Raw genomic sequence first — 21,246 nt, 5'->3', positions numbered from 1 at the left:
TTAAATCTCGGAACAACAATCATTCTAAAGTCATTGTAATCTTCTGTTTTCATGCAGGTAGGCTCCACAATAATGAAATCTAGTGCTGCTCCCTGAACTCTTAATTTGGCAACCAATAGCTTATCGGAATCTGTCCATGATCCTAACAGCGTGGCACCTTCAAGTTTACAAAAAAGCACTTTCACATCATCTTCGTGTTTCTCTGGTACTGATGGCGATAATGAAAAATTCTTTATTGTAGTTGTACCTGTACTGCATGAACTATCTATTACCAAGTCTTTTGGAATGTTACTCTCGCTTCTTTCTGCTTTTCACTGTTGAATCTCTTATTGCAGTTCATTAATAACAGTTTGTAGATTGACAATGTTACTCTGACTGGATTGCAACCTTTTGTCTAGTTTAATGCCAATGAGTCACTCAAATGTAAAATAAAAATCCATCACTGCCTTTTGTATTCTAGCCAAACTGGAGTAGGCCAACCTGAATTCCAGTGTTGGATGTCCATGAGTAGTCGAAAGATGTTCAGGCTGCTGTTGCTCGAAGTTCACGTTGTGCTGCACCTCTTCAGAACTGTAGATTTTCCACAATTATCCCCATGCTGATACCACATCTATAAGGGGGTTGTGTGTTGTTTCCCTGGATGATGATTACATGAATATTTTGTCAATATTTGTAAGCTGTGGGTCTTTGAGGTACGGCGGCAATACGCAAACACTGAGAAGTAAGTTTAAACAGTTTTATTAACAAAGGCAGATTATAAAACACACACACCCTGCATAACCATCATCACTGTGTCTGACATCCTAACAGTGGTTAATTATGGTCATATTCAAAGGGTCCATGTTGAGCTAAGAAAAGAGACATATTCATGCCCGAGGATGCGCTAGTTGTCAGAGGGAAGCCAAAGATATTCTACTATCTTTGGTTTCCCTCTGACAACCATGCCTCCATCCTTGCTACCCTCCCTGTTTTCCTTTCCCTGTTGCTTCATGACCTGGGTTATGAGTAACTGAATCCACTTTCCCTTCTTCCCTTTCTTTCCCCTCTCTCCTCCCTGATGAAGGAACATTTGTTCCGAAAGCTAGGAACGTAAATTTTCGGTTCTGTTTTTTGTGTATCTATCGGCTGTACTGAGCTGAGGTAAGTACTGGCCAGCCCCTCTATCTCTTTGTAAGTTATGTAAATGAATATATAAATGGTGATGGAGCCCTATGGGTAACTAAAATAAATGATTCATGTGAAACCTACACTGAGGTTATAAAAGTCATGGGATACAGATATGAACATATACAGATGGCAGCAGCATCACATACACAAGGTATAAAAGGACAAGCCATTGGCAAAACTGTCATTTGTATTCACATGATTGGCGTGAAAAGGTGTCTGATGTGATTATGGACACAAGACAGGAATTAACAGACACTGAATGTGGAATGTTAGTTGGAATTAGATGTATGAGACATTCCATTTCAGAAATCATTAGAGAATTCTATATTCTGAGATCCACGATTTTAAGAGTGTGCTGAGAATATCAACTTTCAGGCATTACCTCTCACCTCGGAAAATACAGTGGCCTACGATCTTCACTGAAAGACTGAGAGCAGCAGCATTTGTGCAGAGGTGTCATTGCAAATAGACAATTACGTCACATAAAATAATCACAGAAATCAATGTGGGATATATGACAATTATATCTGTTAGGACAGTGCTGTGAAATTTGTTGTTAATGGGCTGTGGCAGCCGACTACCCATATGAGTGCCTCTGCTAACAGCACAACATTGCCTGGAGCACCTCTCTTGGGCTTTTGAACATATCAGCTGTACCCTAGATGACCGGAAGACTGAAGTCTGGTCATATGAGTCCCAATTTGAGGTAATTAGAGCTGACATAGGTTTCAGGTATGGCACATACCACATGAAGTCATGGACCCCAATTGTGAACAAGACACTTTGCAGGCTGGTGGTGGTTCCATAATGGTGTTTACTGTGTTTACATTGAATGGACTGGGCTCTCTAGTCCAACTGAACCAACAATTGACAGGATATGTTTGTGTTCAGCTACTTGTAGACCATTTGCAGTCAATCATGAACTTCATGTCCCTAAACAACAATAGACTTTTTTTGTGGATGACAGTACCCCATGTCACTGAGCCACAATTATTTGCAGTTGGTTTGAAGAACATTTGGAACAATTTGAGTGAATAATCTGACCACCCAGAGTGTCCGACATGAATCCTATCAAACATATATGGTACATAATCAATAGATCAGTTCATGTACAAAATCCTGCGCTGGCAACACTTTTGCATTTATGAATGGTCATAGAGTCAGTACCTCTCAATATTTCTGCATAGGACTTACTATGAATTGTTGAGTCCATGCCGTGTTGAGATGGTGCACTACTCCTTGCGGTCAGCCAGCCACTTCCATCTGCTATATTGTTTTAGCTCCCTCTACCACTTTCTTCCTGTGTTGTCCATATTTTACTGCTGGCGGCATGCTTCATGCCACGCTTCGGTGTAGGTAGGCCCATATTTTTCCAAGCTTGTTACCTGTGTTTTTGCTTCTGTTTTATCTTATTGTTCTGAGTTTTTTCTTGACACCCGTCTCAATCTGTTACTGAGTGGGCACTGAAGACCTTGCTGTCGTGCACCCATACAACCCTCTCCATCCATCATCCAAGCAAAAGGGTGTTCAACACAATATTAGGTGGTATGAAATGACATTTCACCCCTCAGCATATGAAGATTTTGAAAACGCATTTCTTGCCCAAGCAGGGTCCAGTGGTGTACAGGTAATGCTATGGAAGAAAGGTTTTATTCAGAGCCTAATCTTTTCTAATTGGAAGCTTGTGCCAATAATTGGAAAAATAACTTAATATGGCATGCTACTATGATTGATGATGTTCCAGTAAATATTGTTGTAGACATAGGAGCATTTGTCAATGTGATTTCAAGAAGTTCTTTCAGTAAAGTGTCCACAAAAACCAAGTTTCATGGCATTCCTGTTCAGAACTGCAAGATTATTGAAGGCACTTGCATGTGATCCAGAAATGTTAGAATGATGGATATGTCAGTAAAACTAGAAAATGTAGCAAAACCATGCATCCTCCTAGTAGCTGTAGACTTGGTTGTTGACTGTATTCTGAGCCTTTATTTTATCTGTGAGGACACAATATTGACTTCTCTACCAGTAAGGTTTTCTTTCTCACTGACAGTGAAAGAGCTAAAGTGGAGCTACTGTGGAAGGATGGTAGCTACAGATGGTAGTGCCCAGGTTTTCAGATCAAATTCTATTGTTAAGGAACAACAGAGGAGAAGAGCATTTCTGATCCTGTTGAACAAAGAAGTTGAAGTCACATTACAAGTATAACAGAAAGTAGAAGAGCCAGGGAACCTCACCAGCAAGGAAAGATAGCAGTAGCACGAAGCCAGTGTGGGGATACAATTGAAGAAAAACCTGGAATAATCCAAGGCAATACATATGACCTTGTACAACAGTTTCTATCTTACCACATGGTCTCAGTGGGAAGCACTAGATAATGAAATTGGAAGGATGCTTAGAGAACATAAGAGGTTCATAAGGACATATTGTCATGACCAGCTAATGCTACAGATTGACTACATGAAACCATTTGAAGAGATAGTGAATCATCTGCTTCATTTGTCAACACACTACACAACAGCAGAGCTAATGTTTCACATCAGGGGAAAGAATGATATGGATGGACCAGATCCCACAGGTCGCTAATAACAGAGATTAGTGGGAGAAAAGGTTCAGAAAGCTTTGATCAGTTTCAGACACAAAGCATTCAGAAGAAAGCACAAGTGTGACATGAAAGTGGTAAAAATAGTAAGGTATCTAGTGGTGAAGAAAATATTATTAAGAAGCCACCCACCTTTTGAACAAAAGGAACAAAATGTGGCAGCCACTGTATATGGGACATTTTTTTCATTCTAAGAATTTCACATCCTGGTGCATATTTATTAGGGAACTCAAGTCATCATTGAATTAAAGGATTTTACCCTCTTCAAGATTTATGGAAATGTTATTTGTAGTGGAATTAGTGTGCATCATTGTAGGAACACAGGATCAGTTGGAATGGCTGAGCATAATATTGCATTAGTGTAATGCATAAAATTGGATTCTTTTAATTTTACAACACATGGAATTAGTGTGCATCATTGAAAGAATACAGGGTCAATTGGAATGATTGAGCAGAATATTTGCATTAGCGTAATGCATAAAATAGGATTTTTTTTTTTTTTATTTTACAACATGACATTTTTAATTTATGCTTAAGATATATATTTGGTTTCGTGACTATATGACGTGGGTTTATGTATTGTTGTCTGTAGAAGATAAGTATTACCCTGTGAAATATGCAGAAGCTCATGAATGATTCTTGAATTATATTTAGTCATGTCCTGAGAATACATACAGTCATTTTTCATAGTAATAAGGTCTGTTTAAAAATGATGCATATTATTACAACATAGTGTAAGACAAACTTCTCTGTCTATGTAGAGTGAATCATTCTGAGCTGACAGTCTTCAGATCACTATTTGGTACATCTACATCTAGATGATTACTCCGTAAATCATGATTAATTGTGTGGCAGTGTGTTCATCAAACCACCTTCAAGGTATTTCTTCACTGTTTCACTATCGAACAGCAGTCAGGAAAAATGAAAATTTAGTCTTTCCATACAAGCTCTGTTTTCTCTTATTTTACTGTGATGATTATTTCTCCCTATATAGGTTGGTGCCAACAAAATATTTTCACACTCTGAGGAGAAAGTTGGTGATTGAAATTCCATGTGAAGCCCCCACTTTGACAAAAAATGCCTTTATTTTAATGACTGCCTCTCTAACTCATGTATCATATCGCATGGCACTCTCTCCCCTATTTTATGATAATCCAAAATGACTTCTTTTAACTTTTTTGATGTCCTCCATCAGTTGCATCTGCTGTAGAACCCTCATTGCACGCCAATTCTCAAGAAGTGACTGGAAGTGTGTAGTGTGAGCAGTCTCTTTAGTACATCTGTTGCATATTTTAAGTGTTCTGCCAATAAATCACAGTCTTTGGTTTGCTTTCCCCACAACATTATCTATGTGATCATTCCAATCTAAACCATATGTAGCTGTAATCACTAAGTACATAGTTGAATTGACAACCTTTAGATTTGTGTGATTTATCCTTTAAACAAATTTTAGCAGAATCCGTTTAGTACTCATGTGGATGACTTCATACTTTTCACTATTTAGAGTCAGTTGGCACTCTTTGCACCATACAGATATCATGTTGAAACCATTTTGCATTTTGTTTTGATCATCTGATAACTTTACAAGGCATTAAATGGCAGCATATTCTGCAAACAATCTAAGAGGGTTTCTCAGGTCATTTCCTAAATTGTCTATGGAGATCAGAAAGAGCAGAGGGCTTACAACACTTCCTTGGGGAATGCTACATGTTGATTCTATTGTACTTGATGACTTTCCATTGATTACAGTCAACTATGACCTTTCTGATAGGAAAGGCTGTACGGGATTAGCCGAGCGGTCTAAAGCGCTGCCGTCATACACTGTGCAGCTGGTCCCAGCGGAGGTTCGAGTCCCCCCTCGGGCATGGGTGTGTGTGTTTGTCCTTAGGATAATTTAGGTTAAGTAGTGTGTAATCATAGGGACTGATGACCTTAGCAGTTAAGTCCCATACAATTTCACACACATTTGAACATTTGACAGGAAATCCTGAATCCATTCACACAACTAGACAATTCACCATAGGCAAGAAATTTGATTAGGACTCACTTGTGAGAAATGATGTCAAAGGCCTTATGGAAATATAAAAATATAAACCAGATTAATGAATGTAACAAGTGACTCTAATGTGGAGTATATTTCAATGATGATAGTAATTACAATTTCTAAGACTTTCCCGGTGATTTGTTGTCATCTCGTAGAATCAGGTGTACTGCCAGTGGTCCGTGTCTTCCCAACCCGATATTTCGACGTCGTAACTTGACGTCTTCATCAGGAGTTCCATGAGACTGGCTGACCTTGACCCATATTTATGCCTGGGTGGAGTGTGGCGCTCCCTATGCCGCCTGCACCCACTGTGGCCATTTCTGGTGGTGGTATTAGCCTCTAGGTGCTCCATCTTCGGTTTGCGCCCATTGTGGTTCTCTTCTGAAGTAGCAGACATCTCGAAGCATTTCTACTGGGTCCGCACCCGTTAGGCACGATCCTAGCACTATCATGGCTCTGTTGAAGTACCTTATGCTGTCCACGACAGCAGAAAGTTTCTCTCGTGGCCAAGCCATTCTCCTGGCTTTCTGGACCCGGTATGCGCCTGTGTAGTGTGCTTCCTGTGGCATCCAGCTGATGTTGGAGCTGCATATTATGATGGCCATCCTCCGAGGAGCTTGATGCCGCCTGGTATCATGTATGCCGTTCTGTTCATCTACATCTACATCTACATCTACATGACTACTCTGCAATTCACATTTAAGTGCTTGGCAGAGGGTTCATCGAACCACAATCATACTATCTCTCTACCATTCAACTCCCGAACAGCGCGCAGGAAAAAGAAACACCTAAGCCTTTCTGTTCGAGCTCTGATTTCTCTTATTTTATTTTGATGATCATTCCTACCTATGTAGGTTGGGCTCAACAAAATATTTTCGCATTCGGAAGAGAAAGTTGGTGACTGAAATTTTGTAAATAGATCTCGCCGCGACGAAAAACGTCTTTGCTTTAATGACTTCCATCCCAACTCGCGTATCATATCTGCCACACTCTGTCCCCTATTACGTGATAATACAAAATGAGCTGCCCTTTTTTGCACCCTTTTGATGTCCTCTGTCAATCCCACCTGGTAAGGATCCCACACCGCGCAGCAATATTCTGACAGAGGACGAACGAGTGTAGTGTAAGCTGTCACTTTAGTGGACTTGTTGCATCTTCTTATTGTCCTGCCAATGAAACGCAACCTTTGGCTCACCTTCCCCACAATATTATCTATGTGGTCTTTCCAACTGAAGTTGTTCGTAATTTTAACACCCAGGTACTTGGTTGAATTGACAGCCTTGAGAATTGTACTATTTATCGAGTAATCGAATTACAATGGATTTCTTTTGGAACTCATGTGGATCACCTCACATTTTTCGTTATTTTGCATCAACTGCCACCTGCCGCACCATACAGCAATCTTTTCTAAATCGATTTGCAACTGATACTGGTCTTCGGATGACCTTACTAGATGGTAAATTACAGCATCATCTGCGAACCACCAAAGAGAACTGCTCAGATTGTCACCCAGGTCATTTATATAGATCAGGAACAGCAGAGGTCCCAGGACGCTTCCCTGGGGAACACCTGATATCACTACAGTTTTACTCGATGATTTTCCGTCTATTACTACGAACTGCGACCTTCCTGACAGGAAATCATGAATCCAGTCACACAACTGAGACGATACCCCATAGGCCTGCAGCTTGATTAGAAGTCGCTTGTGAGGAACGGTTTTAAAAGCTCTCCGGAAATTCAGAAGTACGGAATCAACCTGAGATCCCCTGTCGATAGCGGCCATTACTTCGTGCGAATAAAGAGCTAGCTGCGTTGCACAAGAACGATGTTTTCTGAAACCATGCTGATTACGTATCAATAGATTGTTCCCTTCGAGGTGATTCATAATGTTTGAATACAGTATATGCTCCAAAACCCTACTGCAAACCGACGTCAGTGATATAGGTCTGTAGTTCGATGGATTACTCCTACTACCCTTCTTAAACACTGGTGCGACCTGCGCAATTTCCAATCTGTAGGCACAGATCTATCGGTGAGTGAGCAGTTGTATATGATTGCTAAGTAGGGAGCTATTGTATCAGCATAATCTGAAAGGAACCTAATCGGTATAGAATCTGGACCTGAAGACTTGCCCGTATCAAGCGATTTGAGTTGCTTCGCAACACCTAAGGTATCTACTTCTAAGAAACTCATGCTAGCAGCTGTTCGTGTTTCAAATTCTGGAATATTCCATTCATCTTCCCTGGTGAAGGAATTTCGGAAAACTGCGTTCAATAACTCCGCTTTAGTGGCACAGTTGTCGGTATCAGTACCATCAGCACTGTGCAGTGATGGTATTGACTGCGTCTCGCCGCTTGTGTACTTTACATACGACCAGAATTTCTTCGGATTTTCTACCAAATTTCGAGACAATGTTTCGTTGTGGAACCTATTAAAGGCATCTTGCATTGAAGTCCGTGCCAAATTTCGAGTGTCTGTAAATTTTAGCCAATCTTCAGGATTTCGCATTCTTCTAAACTTCGCATGCTTTTTCCATTGCCTCTGCAACAGCGTTCGGACCTGTTTTGTGTACCATGTGGGATCAGTTCCATCTCTTACCAATTTATGAGGTATGAATCTCTCAATTTCTGTTGCTACTATATCTTTGAATTTGAGCCACATCTCGTCTACATTTGCATAGTCAGTTCAGAAGGAATGGAGATTGTCTGTTAGGAAGGCTTCTAGTGACACTTTATCCGCTTTTATAAATAAAATTATTTTGCATTTGTTTCTGGTGGATTTGGAAGAAACGGTATTGAGCCTAGCTACAACGACCTTGTGATCCCTAATCCCTGTATCAGTCATGATGCTCTCTATCAGCTCTGGATTGTTTGTGGCTAAGAGGTCAAGTGTGTTTTTGCAACCATTTACAATTCGCGTGGGTTCGTGGATTCGTGGACTAACTGCTCGAAATAATTTTCAGAGAAAGCATTTAGGACAATCTCGGAAGATGTTTTCTGCCTACCACTGGTTTTGAACAAGTACTTTTGCCAACATATCGAGGGAAGGTTGAAGTCCCCACCAACTATAACCGTATGAGTGGGGTATTTATTTGTTATGAGACTCAAATTTTCTCTGAACTGTTCAGCAACTATATCATCGGAGCCTGGGGTTTGGTAGAAGGAGCCAATTATTAACTTAGTTCGGTTGTTAAGTATAACCTCCACCCATACCAATTCGCATGGAGTATCTACTTCGACTTCACTACAAGATAAACCACTACTGACAGACACAAACTCTCCACCACCAATTCTGCCTAATCTATCTGTATCTTGCCTGAACACCATCTCAGATTTCGTAAAAATTTCTGCAGAACTTATTTCAGGCTTTAGCCAGCTTTCTGTACCTATAACAATTTCAGCTTCTGTGCTTTGTATTAGCGCTTGAAGCTCAAGGACTTTCCCAGCACAACTACAACAATTTACAACTACAATTCCAACTGTTCCTTGATCCAAGCACGTCCTGTATTTGCCATGCACCCTTTGAAATTGCAGCCCACCCAGTACTTTCCTGAGGCCTTATAATCTAAAGAACCGCCCAGTCCACGCCACACAGCCTCCGCTACCCATGTAGCCGTCAGCTGAGTGTAGTGAACTCCTGACCTATTCAGCAGAACCCGAAACCCCACCACCCTATGGCGCAAGTCAAGGAATCTACAGCCAACATGGTCACAAAACCGTCTGAGCCTCTGATTCAGATCGTCCACCCGGCTCTCCAACATAGGTCCGCAGTCGGTTCTGTCAACAATGCTGCAGATGGTGAGCTCTGCCTTCATCTTGTAAGCAAGACCGGCAGCCTTCACCAAATCAGATAGCCACTGGAATCCAGAGAGAATTTCCTCAGATCCAAAGCGACACATGTCATTTATGCCAACATGTGCCACCACCTGCAGCTGGCTGCACCCTGTGCTCTTCATGGCATCTGGAAGGACCCTTTCCACATCAGGAATGACTCCACCCGGAATGCACACGGAGTGCACACTGGATTTCTTCCCCTCCTTAGCTGCCATATTCCTAAGGGGTCCCATTACGCCCCTAACATTGGAGCTCCCAACTACCAATAAGCCCACCCTCTGTGATTGCCCAGACCTTGAAGACTAAGAATCATCCTCTGAAACAGGGCAGGGAGCTGCATCAGGCTCAGTCAGATGCACCGGGGAGTTTTTCTGATCAGCCTCCGGGGACGTCTTTCGCTGCCTGCCATGCCTTGGAACGATCTCCCAATCAACCACAGGCGAGGGCACAGCCCCACTGCAGGCAGCAACTGGGGCAATCACAGCGGAAGACCGATCTGGGGACAGACAGGACGAGGTTGATATCACCATGATACCCAAATCTGTTCTGTTACTTATCCCCTTGGATGTCTGTACTTCATTACTGTAGGAGGGAACTTTCGTCCATTGTTTCTGTAGTAGCTCCAAAGCAGGATTCCACGCAGTATGAAGCTGATATCCTGTTTCCCGGTGGATCAAGTTCTCCGCCATATTGATTTCAATCGATTCATTAATGACACTAGCCCAGAAGCGGGGTGTCTGATCCAGGATCCTGGTTTTGTCATAATCCATCGTGTGCTCGAGGTCCAGGCAATGTTCTGCAGATTTAGTTACCTGTCGTAGCCTGGTGTGTCTCTGGTGTCTTTTATATCCTATTTCAACTGTTCTGGTAGTCTGACCGATGTAAGACATCCCACATTCATAGGGTGTATGGTAGGCGCCAGGTTTCCTTAACCCCAAATCATCCTTGATAGTTCCAAGGAGCGTCCTTATCTTGTTAGGTGGGCAGAACACACTCTTGATATTGTGTTTCTTCAAGATTCTTCTGATCTTGGCAGATATAGGCCCAGCATATGGTAGAAAGGCTACTTTCCTGGTCTCTTCTTCCTGCTCCTCTCCTGTTGCCTCAGGCCGTATAGTGGGTTGGAGGGCTTTGCGGATGTCCCTGGTGGAATATCCGTTGTCTGTGAACAATCTTTGTAGATGTTCTAATTCTTCTCTCAGGCTGCCTGAGTCAGAAAGTGTTTTGTCTTGGTGTACCAGTGTTCTCAGCACTCCTTGCTTCTGTGCTGGGTGATGGCAGCGGTCAGCCTGTAGATATAAGTCTGTGTGTGTTGGTTTCCTGTACACGCTGTGGCGTAAGGTGCCATCTGCTCGTACTTTGTGGAACGTCTCAACATTCTACGGATCTTGGACACAGACATCATGGTCAGTTTTGATGTAGTGTCTCTATTCACCAGGGTACCACTTCAGGACACACTCGATATAATTAGTGGGATATTTGATGGAGCGTTGCTGGATCTTTTCAAGCATATTTTGACATCAACGTACTTCCTTTGTGAAGTCCAGTTCTATGAGGAGACTGAAGGAGTGGCCAGGGTAGCTCCCTATCTTCAGTAGTGGCGAATCTGTTTATGGAAAAATTCAAGGATGAGGCACTTACAACTGCTGCCTAACAGCTGACTTATTTCCTCAGATACGTTGATGACACATTCATCATCTGACCACATGGCAAGAGAAGACTAGATGCGTTCCTGGACCATCTGAACACAAGACACCCCAACATCAAGTTCACCATGGAACTAGGGAGTGATGGTCAGCTCTTATTCCTCGATGTCCTGGCAAAGAGGAAGGCAGATGGCACCTTACGCCACAGCGTGTACAGGAAACCAACACACACTGACTTATATCTACAGGCTGATGGCTGCCATTACCCAGCACAGAAGCAAGGAGTGCTGAGAACACTCGTACACCAAGACAAAACACTTTCTGACTCAGGCAGCCTGACAGAAGAATTAGAACATCTACAAAGATTGTTCACAGACAACGGATATTCCACCAGGGACATCCGCAAAGCCCTCCAACCCACTATACGGCCTGAGGCAACAGGAGAGAAGCAGGAAGAAGAGACCAGGAAAGTAGCCTTTCTACCATATGCTCAGCCTATATCTGCCAAGATCAGCAGAATCTTGAAGAAACAAAGTATCAAGACTGTGTTCTGCCCACCTATAAAGATAAGGACGCTCCTTGGAACTGTCAAGGATGATTTGGGGTTAAGGAAACCTAGTGTCTACATACACCCTGTGAATGTGGAATGCCTTACATTGGTCATACTACCAGAATAATTGAAATAGGATGTAAAGAACACAAGACACTCACCAGGCTATGACAGGTAACTAAATCTACAATAGCAGAACATTGCCTGGACCTCGAGCACACCACGGATTATGACAAAACCAGAATCCTGCCTCAGTGCCCCCACTTCTGGGCTAGTTGCATTAATGAATCAATTGAAATCAAGATGGCGGAGAACTTGATCAACCTGGAAGCAGGATATCAGCTTAGTACTGCATAGAATCCTGCTTTGGAACTACTACAGAAACAATGGAAGAAAGTTCCCTCCTACAGAAATGAACTACAGACGTCCAAGGGTCTAAGTAACAGAATGGCATACACAATACGAGGCAGCAGCAGGCTCCTTGGAGAAAAACTCGTTGCGGCCGCCAACAGCATAAGGAACTTCAAAAGATGCATGATAGTGATAAAATCACGCCTATCAGGTGCGGACCCAATAGGGAACGCCTTGGGATGTCTACTACTTCAGAAGAGATCCACAACAGTTGCGGACCAAAGATGGAGTGCCTAGAGACTGATACCACCGCCAGAAATCACCACAGTTGGTGCGGATGGCATAGGGAGCGCCACACGCCACCCAGGCGTAAATATGGGACAAGGTCAGCTCGTCAACCAGTCTCAGGGAACACCTGATGAAGACGCCAAGTTACAACGTTGAAATATCATGTTGGGAAGATGTGGTCCACCAGCAGTTCACCCAGTTCTACGAGATGACATGATAGTCATTCATTTAGAAGTTGGTCTAGCTTGTGAGTAAAGCTGCATCAACATTGGTGCAGGTAGGATATGTCATAGAATTTGGTGGGATGTCTTCTAGACTCTTAAGTTTCATCCTTCTTCAGAGATACATGCTTGATTTCTGAATATTGACCTTGGGTGTTTGGCATAATATATTTTCCATTGTCTTAGATTAAGCTACTTGCTCCACATATCAGCTTAATTAAATGAATTCATGAAAATATGAGGTGGTGCTGTTCAATTACTGTAGTTGTCATGATTTATGGAAATTTTATGAGAGGGGTTTATATAAATATGTGGAACAATAAACATCAAGAAAAAATGTTGATTTTTTGACAGTAAAATGGGCATAGAATCATGAACATATGTGCGTACAGTGTTTTGAAGAAGGGAACACATTCAGTGCACACAAAGTGTATCAAATGACAAATGATCACTCATGAATGTGGTAAGACAATTGGCCCATAAAGTCTGCAGCGTTGCCACTGAAGCAAAGCTAATGTGTATAAGGATGCTGTTTGATTTGAAGGATTTGTGAAATGTACCACAGACATTCTGTGACTGTGCTGTATTGGCATTAACCAGTTTGCCACTGAAGCTAGGGTTTCAAGTGATGGTCTAATGATATTCTAAGGAACATTTGCGATTGCATAATAATTAACCTTGTAATTAAACTTCTCCCAAATCCAACAAATTCAGCACAGCTGATAATTTAAAATTATTGGTCAATATGGTGTCAGGTGAAGCCTCCTCATGTAATGATGTCTCAGTTATTATAAAATGTGATAGTGATGTGTGTAAAGTTTGTTTAAAAAAGGTTATGTGAGTTACCCTGTGTATTGAGTGCAAGTCGTGGTACCATGATAAATGTGTAAAAGTGAATCTGAAATATATAAAAGTTGATCATGACTGGATATGCCATCAATGCTTTATGAGTCCCTTGAAAAACCAAATATTTAACACACTAAAATCAAAAGAAACAATAATAATGGTTCTTACATACAATTTAGTGACATGAACTCCAGAAGAAATATCAAGAACTAGAAACTAAATACCAAGGATTGGAGTAAAATCATCACGTAGCACAAGATGTTGCTGCAAACGGTCTTTCTATGCAGAAAACGTAGCTAGTGCCGACTAAAGCATGAAAACAAACATTAAGTGCAGCTCTGGTGACACTGCTATCAAATAAATACTTGGTTCTGTAATAAAACAGCAAACACAGATGAACCAAAATCAGTAACAAAATGTACAATAAAGTGCACAGTCAAGGAAAGGAAATACGAAATCACCATAACAGCTCCGTAACAAGAAAGTCAGTCACAGCCACAGTATCAGTACAACCAGGATCATCATTTGAATAAAAAGAGGCAGTGCCAGAATCATCTTCAGCAAAAACAACAAGAAAATGTGAGGGTCCAACAGAAGCAACAGTGGTCAGTGCATCAATCTGTAGGATAACTGTAACACCTCATCACCAAATGCATGTTTGGGCCAAGGCACAAGAAACATAAAGTTTTCACGGTAAGCAGTGCTCAGTGCTTCTCAGTCTTCCACCAAAATATGCAATGCATAAGAAACAAAGTGCAACAATTAGAAGTGTCTATTGACAGCTCACTTGTTTGCATAACAGAACATTGGTGTAATAATTCAGAATTAACAAATGTAGCACTAAATTCATACAGTCAAGCCTGTCATTACAGTAGAAGCACTTTGAAATGTGGTGGATCATGCATATATGTGAAGGAGGGGATTATATATAAAATAAGAAATGATGTTTTGGTATTAAGTGAGCTTAAACACATAGAAATATCAGCTTTAGAGATAAGAAAACCTAGATGTATTCCAAAGACTAACTGTACTATGTATTTATCGTGCTCCCAATGGTGACATGGACACATTTACTACAAAATTATAATAATAATAATGATAAAAATACATACAACTGGCTGAGGAAGTCAAGGACATGTGGCATCAGGATAAAGTTGACATTATACCAATTATACTATCAACTACAGGAGTCATACCACACAATATCCACCAGTACATCAATGCAATACAGCTACATCCAAACTTATATATACAACACAGAAATCCGAATTATTGATACATGTTCAATTACCCGAAAGTTCCTAAATGCAATGTAACATATACCGTACAGTTAAAAGGAAGTCACGCTTGATCAAGGTCCGCGTCACTTACCATTTTTGACCAGACATAACGTCTGAGAAAAGAAAGAAGTAATAATAATAATAATAATAATAATAATAATATAATAAACCCCATGGAGGCTCGGGAAAAGAATAGGCCTTCGGTATGTTCTGCCAGTCGTAAAAGGCGACGAAAAGAACAAACCACTAATAGGGCTAACCCCCCTTTTAGTGTGATCAGTTGGTTCAGGACAGAACTAATGAAGTCTCAGTCAAGCAATGTAATGGTCGGGGGCGGCGCTTGAACTCTGTGCCCGCCCACAGTGGTAACGACACTGCTAGCCACTCGGGAAATGATTTAAATCCAAATAGAGGTGTTTTGCAGGATATGCATCCTGCAACCACCCTAGAAGGAAAACAAAGACAGAGGATGAGATGGTCAGATGAAGTTAACCGACACCTCTTGTTCTGTTATTACCAAGCAACAAACTTAGGAATGAACACAACTGGATACAGATCACAAGTATACACACAATTTATTACCAGATACCCAGAATTAAAATTTTTAACAGAAAAAAGACTAGCTGATCAGATCCATGTAATAATAAAAAATAACAGGATACCCCAGTCAGAATTAGAAAACATCAAACAACAAGTACAACAAATACTGGAACAAAATAATGTGCAATCAGAAGAAGAAGAAGAAAATACAGTAATGGACACAAACATCCCAGAGCAAACAAACAAAGAACAACACACATCAATTAAACAATCAGAGGAAAACGACATCTTAAGACAGCCACCAGAACAAGCACAAATAGAATGCGAAGTGACTTATGTTAGATATAGAAGAAAAATTTCAGCTGACATATATAGAATACAAACACACAAATACAGACATTAGACCATTCTTGCATAGACCACCAAATAACCCACAAGTCGAAACAACAATAACAACTATCAACACAATCATACACAACAAAATAAATGAAAATACAACTATGGAAGAGTTACAGCTACTGGTTTATATAGAAGCACTCACTACACTAAATATACACACTAGGCAGAGATCAGAACCAACCCACACACAGAAGAAACCCACAAAACCAGCATGGCAACACAGGCTACAGATCAGAATAGAAAAACTGAGAAAAGACATCGGACAGCTAACACAATTTATAAGAAATGAAATATCAGACAAAAAACGAAAAAGGTTAGGTAACATCTCACAACAAGAAGCGATAGAGCAATTAGATGAAAAGAAGCAGAAATTACAAGCATTGGCCAAACGACTTAGAAGATACAAAAAAAGTGAAAATAGAAGGAAACAAAACCAAACATTCAACAGAAACCAAAAGAAATTTTACCGGACAATAGATAACACACACATTAAAATATACAACCCACCAAACATAACAGACATGGAACACTTCTGTAGCAGCATATGGTCAAACCCGGTACAACATAACAGGCATGCTCGGTGGATACAAGCAGAAACAGACACATACAAGACGATACCACAAATGCCTGAAGTGATAATTTTCCAACATGAAGTCACCCAAGCAATTAATTCTACGCACAATTGGAAAGCCCCTGGAAAAGATAAAATATCAACTTTCTGGCCAAAGAAGTTCACCGCAACACATCCACATCTAACTAAATTATTTAACATATCTAAAAACAAAGGTGATGTGACTTACGAAATGAAAGTGCTGGCAGGTCGACAGACACACAAACAAACACAAACATACACACAAAATTCAAGCTTTCACAACAAACTGTTGCCTCATCAGGGAAGAGGGAAGGAGAGGGAAAGAAGAAAGGATGTGGGTTTTAAGGGAGAGGGTAAGGAGTCATTCCAATCCCGGGAGCGGAAAGACTTACCTTAGGGGGAAAAAAGGACGGGTATACACTCGCACACACACATATCCATCCAAACATATACAGACACAACCAGACATATTTAAAGTCTGCAAAGGAGCACGAGGATGTAAAGAGCAACTGATAATAGATGCAGAGGTGACATATCAAGCTAAAACTAAACAAGGGTAGCTACACTACGCATACATTGATTACCAAAAAGCTTTTGATAGTGTACCTCATTCATGGTTACTACAAATATTGGAAATATACAAAGTAGATCCTAAATTGATACAGTTGCTAAACATAGTAATGAAAAATTGGAAAACCACACTTAATATCCAAACAAATTCAAATAATATCACATCACAGCCAATACAGATTAAGTGTGGAATATACCAAGGAGACTCATTAAGTCCTTTCTGGTTCTGATGCTAAATAATACAAAATATGGATATAATATTACTGGAACATATCCACACAAAATCACACATTTACTATACATGTATGATCTAAAACTACTAGCAGCATCAAATCAACACCTCACCAATTACAAAAGATAACAGAATTATTCAGCAATGATATAAAAATGGCTTTTGGAACAGACAAATGTAAGAAAAATAGCATAGTCAAGGGAAGACACACTAAACAAGAAGATTACATATTGGATAACCACAGCGACTGCATAGAAGCGATGGAAAAAACAGATGCCTATAAATATCTAGGATACAGACAAAAAATAGGAATAGATAATACAAATATTGAAGAAAAACTAAAAGAAAAATATAGATAAAGACTAACAAAAATACTGAAAACAGAATTGACAGCAAGAAACAAGACAAAAGCTATAAATACTTATGCTATACCAATATTGACCTACTCATTTGGCGTATTGAAATGGAGTAATACAGACCTAGAAGCACTCAATACACTTACACGATCGCAATGCCACAAATATAGATTACATCACATACATTCAGCAACAGAAAGATTCACATTAAGCAGAAATGAAGGAGGAAGGGTATTTATCAACAAAAAAAACTGCATTAAGGACAGGTAGACTATTTAAGAAAATTCTTTATAGAACGAGCAGAAACTAGCAAAATACACAAAGCAATCACTCATATAAATACATCGGCTACACCACTGCAATTTCATAACCACTTCTACAACCCTTTAGATCACATAACGTCAACAGATAGAAAGAAAGTAAATTGGAAAAAGAAAACACTACATGGCAAGCACCCGTATCATCTAACACAGCCATACATCGATCAAGATGCATCCAACACTTGGCTAAGAAAAGGCAATATATACAGTGAGATGGAAGGATTCATGATTTCAATACAGGATCAAACAATAAACACCAGATATTACAGCAAGCATAATATTAAAGATCCCAATACCACAACAGATAAATGCAGACTTTGCAAACAACAAATAGAAACAGTAGATCACATCACAAGTGGATGTACAATACTAGCAAATACAGAATATCCCAGAACACATGACAATGTAGCAAAAATAATACATCAACAACTTGCCATGCAACATAAACTAACAAAACAACACGTTCCCACATACAAGTATGCACCACAAAATGTACTGGAGAATGATGAATACAAATTATACTGGAACAGAACCATTATAACTGATAAAACAACACCACATTACAAACCTGACATCATACTCACCAATAAAAAGAAGAAATTAACACAACTAATTGAAATATCCATACCCAATACAGCAAATATACAGAAGAAAACAGGTGAAAAAAATTGAAAATTACATCCAACTGGCTGAGGAAGTCAAGGACATGTGGCATCAGGATAAAGTTGACATTATACCAATTATTCTTTCAACTACAGGAGTCATACCACACAATATCCACCAGTACATCAATGCAATACAGCTACATCCAAACTTATATATGCAATTACAGAAATCTGTAATTATTGATACATGTTAAATTACCCGAAAGTTCCTAAATGCAAAGTAAAACATGTAACAATGTACAGTTAAAAGGAAGCCATGCTTGATCAGGGTCTGCAACACTTTCCATTTTTAACCAGACCTAAGGTTTGAGAAAGGAAAGAAGATAATAATAATTATTATTATTTTATTGCCGTTTAGCTGATTACAGCAATAGACAACATCAAGAGCATATATTTCTACATAAACGAATATATCGATGTAAATTGGTTTACATAAAGTAGGTACATGTTAGAATACAGTATTTTCATCTTCAAAGAATTCATCAATGGTGTAAAACGGATTGTTCACTAGTAGCTTGTATAATTTAGATTTAAAGATATTTACAGGCAATTCTTTAAAGTCAGCACTTAGTCTATTAAACATCCTTAGTCCAAGAACTAGGTAAGAGTTATGCGATTTTGATAATCTATGATATGGTACATCTACAGATGTTCTGTTTCTAGTATTATGGCTATGAATATCACTTCTCAACACAAAATTAGACACATTGTTTCTACTGTACATTAAAACATTGTAGATGAATAAGTTTACTACTGTAAGGCACTGCAATTTAATAAACAGATGTTTACAATGTTCTGTTTTAACAGAATCCATTATTATTCTTATTACTTTCTTCTGTAAAAGTAAAATGTCATTTACATGACAGCTACTACCCCACAGTAAAATTCCATAAGAGATGATGCTTTGCAAGAAGGCAAAATATGCTGATCTCACATAGTCATTGGGAACATTTCTTTTTAAATTTCTAATTAGGTAAATAACTCTTGAAAGCCTAGCCAATATACTTTTAATGTGTGGTTCCCATGTCAATTTATTGTCAATAGTAACACCTAAAAATTTAACAGTTTCTAATTCCTGGTAGTTAGGAATCTCTTTGAGGCTAAAGTAAAGCGTCTGGGTTTTGTTTTCATTTAGCAAGAAGCCATTAGCTTTGAACCATAATGAGGACTGAGCAAGGGTATTTTCGGTCAGTGTTTTCAGTGTACCTAGATCATAGCTTTTATGTAGATAAGTTGTGTCATCAGCATACAATATTGTATGAGAATCTATGAATAAAGGCAGGTCATTAATCATTAGTATAAACAGTAAAGGTCCAAGCACCGACCCTTGAGGCACTCCATACCTAACATTAACCAAATTTGATTTCTCCCTACCAATGCACAACTTGTTGACTGTTCTCTAGAAAATACCTGAACATATTTATACTGTTGTCATCAATACCATAGTAAACTAGCTTATTCAGGACAGTGTCATGCTCTACACAGTCAAAGGCTCTGCTCAGGTCACAAAATGTAGCCTGGGCATAGTCCCTAGCCTCGAACACATCTAGGACAAATTTTACGAGGGAGTCCATTGCATCTGTTGTGGATTTACCTTTCCTAAATCCAAACTGTTTATCACTAATTATATTTAGTTTACCCAAGTAGGCACTAACTTGCTCATACACAATCGTTTCTAAAATTTTTGAAAAGACTGGGGTTATGGATATAGGTCTGTAACTAGCGGGACAGCTCTTTTCCCCTTTTTTGTATATGGGCACAACTCTAGAAATTTTTAGTATGTCGGGGAACTTACTTTCAACTAGGCATTTGTTAACACAAAAGGTTAAAGGATAAATCGCACAATCAATAACATCTTTCAACAAATTACATGACATATCATAGTAATCAACACTAACTGAAGGTTTGAACTTTTTCACTATTTTTAGGATACTATTTGGGCTCACTTCTGTGAAAGTGAAGGTGCTTGGGGGAAGCTTTTCAAAGCAGCTGTCCATAATACTAAGTGCATTTTCAGGTGGTTTGATTATTGAATTACTAATTTCTTCAATGGACTGAATGCAATATTTATTAAATTCTTCTGGGGTAATGGCAATTTCCTCTTTGTGTTTAGCATGTGCAATGGAGTTTATTACATTCCAGGCCTTCTTGCATTTATTGTTAGATTTTTCAATGTTTACTATGTTATGCATTTTCTTTGCTTCATTTGTTGCCTTCCTATACTTGCATTTCGCTTTAGCATACAAGTCTTTATACAGTTCTAATTTACTGGTTTTTTACGGACTAGAATACAGCATAACAGTATTTTTCAGTTGCCCTAACTGTGGAGTATACCACTCCTTCATTTTCCTTTTCTTGTAATTACTACTAATATTCACTGTACATTTTTTCAGAGGGATGTTATTTTCAAATACATTTAAAAAGATGGAGAAAAACTTTGTGAATGCAATATCAGCTGAACAGTGTTGAAGCCTAATAAAACATGTGTCCCAACTGAAATAAGTAAGGGCATGTCTAAACCTATCCGTCCTCTCTCTGCTCACTGGTCTAGTAATCACAGTTTTAGATTCTGGTTTGGTGCAGTTTGAAGTTACATTATTAAGACTAAGATATACTGCATCATTGTCTGAGAAAGGGAAACTAATTACATCATTGGACATACAAGTTCTCTTAATATTTGTAAATATATTGTCTAGACAGGATGAGCCTCTTGTAGGTTTGCAGTTAACATAGTACAGGTTAAATTG

This window comes from Schistocerca nitens, chromosome 1, assembly GCF_023898315.1.
Source record: "Schistocerca nitens isolate TAMUIC-IGC-003100 chromosome 1, iqSchNite1.1, whole genome shotgun sequence".
In the NCBI taxonomy this organism is placed as follows: Eukaryota; Metazoa; Arthropoda; class Insecta; order Orthoptera; family Acrididae; genus Schistocerca; species Schistocerca nitens.
This window is presented reverse-complemented; position numbering follows the sequence as displayed.